The sequence below is a fragment of the Mesocricetus auratus genome, unplaced genomic scaffold (assembly GCF_017639785.1).
Source record: "Mesocricetus auratus isolate SY011 unplaced genomic scaffold, BCM_Maur_2.0 Super-Scaffold_100007, whole genome shotgun sequence".
Lineage (NCBI taxonomy): Eukaryota > Metazoa > Chordata > Mammalia > Rodentia > Cricetidae > Mesocricetus > Mesocricetus auratus.
The window spans coordinates 68018882-68023371 of record NW_024429191.1 but is presented as its reverse complement, the minus strand read 5'-3'; the positions used below and the strand labels follow the sequence as shown (position 1 = coordinate 68023371).

The 4490-nt window shown below is 43.4% G+C and overlaps 1 long non-coding RNA gene across 1 annotated transcript; it reads left to right on the top strand.

Moving 5' to 3' along the window:
• Nucleotides 1-1019: 1019 nt before the first annotated feature.
• LOC110341971 lies at nucleotides 1020-3756 on the top strand. The gene is made up of 3 exons (XR_002383983.2): nucleotides 1020-1109; nucleotides 1287-1356; nucleotides 3652-3756. It is a non-coding gene; the product is annotated as an uncharacterized LOC110341971 (long non-coding RNA).
• Nucleotides 3757-4490: the final 734 nt, after the last annotated feature.

Below are 4490 nucleotides of genomic sequence, written 5' to 3'. Positions count from 1 at the left end.
GGCAGCATTAAATAAAATGGTCAGGAAAGTCCACAATGTCTGGCCACTTGTAATGCAGGCTGACTGTCGAGTCTCAGAGCAAAAGGGAACTGTGTTGGTTTAAGCTACATGGTTTTTCCATCTCCTTATTTTCATTGAGATTCTGGAAGTCCCAGGAAACCATGTGTTGTTACATCACTTCTTGAATGGGCAGAATTAGCCTGAGGAACTCCAGATCCCAAGTTAATCAGAAAGGGCCTGCAAGGAGCCAGCCTGGAGTTTGAAAAAGCGAAGCGCCAGACTAGACAGATCAAGACCAGATCTTGGTGACAGCTTGGCGTCAGCTTGGAGGCGTGAAGAAATTGGACAATTTATGGCCAGCCAGTGAAGCTGCGTCATCATTCCTGCCTTGAGAAGTGCTCAGGGGAAAGAATAAATATGTTTTCTGGTTCTATTTTCAGTTTCCATGGCTCTGTGCTCTGTGGCTATCAGACTCTTCGAAGGTACACTTCAGTGTTTTTTCTTTCCAAAGGAAAACCAAAAGAATTGATGCTGGGTTTTCATGGCTCAGGTGAGGAAAGAGGGTCATGCTGTCTTCAGCCCTGGGAAAGTGTGGGTGGATTACAGATCAGCTAAAAGACAGGAAATTCACAAATGAGGCTGGCCCTGGATAGCACATGGGAATGGCCATGTCTGAGAAGCATAGAAAGCACAAAGAGTATGGAACTGTTTAGTGTCTGTGAGAAAGTGTACAAATCCCAGAAGCTTGTTCCTAGTGCATCACCATCCTGTAAACATACTAAAAAGTCATTACAGTAACTGTACTAGTGTATTATACAATGCTAAATATTAGAAAGTCTAAAATGTCCAATTGTTATATTAGGGACATATCATAACACAGAATGTTCTGTCTTGTGTATCATGTCTTATTTCTTCTCAGATTTGTCTTCCTTTGTGTTAGTCCTTTGCAATGTGTTCTGTTTTATAAAAGAAAGATTGTCCTGCAGGGCATCCCACTAAACGTCTTCCCATTTCTTTTAAGGTAAAATCCAAATGCTGTATAAAGGACTACATAATCATCTTGATGTGTCCTCCGTGTATTTATCTAAACTTGTGCCCCTGCAATTACCGTATCCTTCCTATTTCCTGAACATCTTTGTTCAAATCCCAGAATAGGGCATGCTTGCAGAATGCAGTCCTATTTGACAGTTAATCATCATGCCTTGGACTAGAGGCTGCTTCCATCTCCTTGTATTAGCTGAATTTTTGACTTCTTGACAGATTCTTAACTTTCCTTCTCCATCAAGCCGAGTTGGCTTAGAATGTCCCACAGAACTCCAAGTCTTCGTCTCCCATGGCCCCCCATTGGCTTGTCAGGTAATCCTTCCTGGGACACGGGATTGCTTAATTTTCTTGAAGCTGAGATAATCTTACTTCAACCTCTAGAAGAGGACAGTGATTCTCAGCATGTATGTTCATCCTTATTTGCTCTTCTGCCTGTTTCTATCTGTTTCCTGGCTCTGTTATGTACATGGCTTGCTCTATCCTGGACTACCGCTGAAGCTAGGCTCTGAACAGGGTTTCAGCTTAATGCTCAAGGGGGCAGTGTGGTAATGCGAGAGAGAGCAGCCTCGCCTCTAGGAAAAGTCTTGGCCATTTTTTTTTTTACATAAAAATCTTTGCCCTGGAAATTAAATTATATTTGGGATTTTTGGGTTCCCCTCCCCCAGCCCCGCTGTGGGAGGTTTTGGAAAGTTACTGTGGTGACCTGCACAGTCAGAAAGCTGTCAGTAGTCAACCCCACAAGGCAGGTCATGCAGGCTCCTTCAGCACCAGGGCCCCAGGGGATATGTGCACATGAGGGCTAGACTTTCAGCGGTCAGTGGCCTACCACCAAACCAGCACCTCCTCCCCCAACACACACACACACACACACACACACACACACAAAACCTTCCTTCTCATTCTGGCTACTTTAGGGTCAAGGGCTTGGGATGAATTTCAAACCCAAGTTGGATGGATGGAGAGAGTTGTTTTTATTTGTTTGTGCATGTTTTCCAAAATATTTCTGAGAAAGCAGCTCTGAAAACATGCCGTATGTGTCCATGGATTCATACATATTCATAGCTTGTTCCTGGCTGTAGGTTGAAGTTTTCTTCTTCAATGAGGCTTAAGGTAACTTATAAGGCTCCTCTACAGTTCTAGAAGTTCAAGAATGGAGGGTAAGTTATAAAGAGACCCAGACCTAGAGAAATTCTTTTTTTCTTTGTGGCTTCACAGAAATAAACCAGTCTCCAAACTCCCTTACAGCGTCAAGATGTGCAAACATTATGCCCCAAGCATTGCACTCAGTTAACTCAGGGCTCACCACTATATTTGGATGAACTGCACTTCATCATGTGTCAGCGAGAAAGCTAAGTCCTGCATATAAAGTGGCCAGACCTACAGTCCTGACTCATATAGACCTTGCAGGTTGATGGGAATGGATGCTGTCAAAACCAGCACACACACTGTCTGTGAAGTCAGAGACCAGGATAAGTGCTATCCAGGAAAATAAAGGACAACGGAGATAAAGTGTATAGGGGTCATATTGAGAATTAAGGGTCAGTGGATGGAGATATGACATAACTAAAACAAAAGGCTACGTAGAAGGTGATTGAACAGCATATTAACACAGCAAACATGACACAGCTAAAAACAGAAGGCTGGGTGGAAGGTGGTTGAACAGTATGATAATATGGCAAACTATGTAGAGAAACCAGGGTATTCCTGACACAGAAAGTTGGTTGATGGTTGACGGTGAAAAAGTCACCCCATCTTTTTTTTTTGGTTTTTCGAGACAGGCTTTCTCTGTATTGTTTTGGAGGCTGTCCTGGAACTCGTTCTGTAGACCAGGCTGGCCTCGAACTCCAGAGTGCTGGGATTAAAGGCATGAGCAGTCACCCCATCTTTATCCCCCAAGGAATCGAACAATCTCTTTTAACTTTTGCTATGCACTAGTATTGGAGGCTATGTTAGTTCCTGTTGGGATTTAAGCTACCAATGACTGCCAGCTCCTCACAGTAAGAGGTCATCTCAGAGGTCATCCAAGGCAACTCCCTTTTCATTTAAGAGTAACTTCAAAGCTGTACCCCATAATTATTCAGATTCTTCGAATAAGCAGCAGCCACTTAAAGATCACCCATTCTCTTCCTGACACTCCAGTTTTCCTCCCATTGATTTCTTAGGTGTCTCCCTGCTCAGATCTCCTTCCCTAGGCTGCAAACTCCACAAGGCAGAAATTCTGTCTTCCTTGCTTACATCTTTAAGCTAAAGAAGAGTGAGTGCTACGTGGTAGCTTTTCAGAGCATGCTCACTGGAGGGGGTAGTCAACGCTAAAATGAGACTTCTTGCAACCCAGGAGCCTTCATTCTGTTTGCTAGGAAGAAAACAAAACAAAACAAAACAAAAACAAAACTGGTCCTAACATCTCCTAGAAGGAATCTTACAATCTTTTGGAAACAATGCTAATTTTCTGTTTCTTCTGACTGTTAACATCATGAATACAATGAAACTCTTGAGTTTCTAATAGGGTTACTAATAGGGATGTGGCTAGATGTGGTAATTCAACCAAATGTCCATAGATTTTCTTCTATTATCACCTGCATGTCATTTCTCTGTTCTTTTTTATAGGGACACACACACATATGGTTGTGAAGATCTACTTCAGGTAAAATATTGGAGATGTTCAGCCTGTCACACTTGTATCAAAACAAAACAATAAAATGCAAAAAATTATTTTTTCTATTTTAATAATTATTTTAATTTAATTTTCTTATTTTACATATCAATCCTCTCCCTCCCACCCTCCTATTCCCCCCACTGACCCTCCCTAATCCACCCCCTACCCACTCCCCAAGGATAGTGAGGTCCTTCATGGGGGACCATCAAAGTTCATCACATCATTAGGGGGAGGGCCTAGGCCCTCTTTAATGTATCTGGGTTGCAATAGTATTCCTCCATGGAGAATGGGCTCCCAAAGTTCATTTTTGCACTAAGGATAAACACTTGCTCCACTGTTAGAGGTTCCATAGACTGCCCTGGCCTCCTAGTTGGCACCCACATTCAGAGGACTTGGTTCAGTCAAATGCTGGTTCCCCAGCTTTATAATTAGTGTGCTCTCACTAGGTCAGGTCAACTGTTTCTGTGGGTTTCTCCAGCACGCTCTTGGTTCCTTTGTTCATCCCTCCTCCCTCTCTATAACTGGATCCTGGGAGTATGGCTCAGTTCTTAGCCATGGGTGCCTGCGTCTGCTTCCATCAGCTATTGGATGAAGGCTCTAGGAATGGCAACCAAGGTAGTCATTAATCTCATTATAGGGGAAGGGCATCAAAGGCAGCCTCTCCACCATTGCCTAGATTCTTAGCTGGGGTCATCCCTGTTGATCCCCAAACATTTCCCCAGTGCTGGACCTCTCACCAAACCTGTACTGGCTCCCTCCATCAAGGCATCTCCTTTCTTGCCCTCCTCTA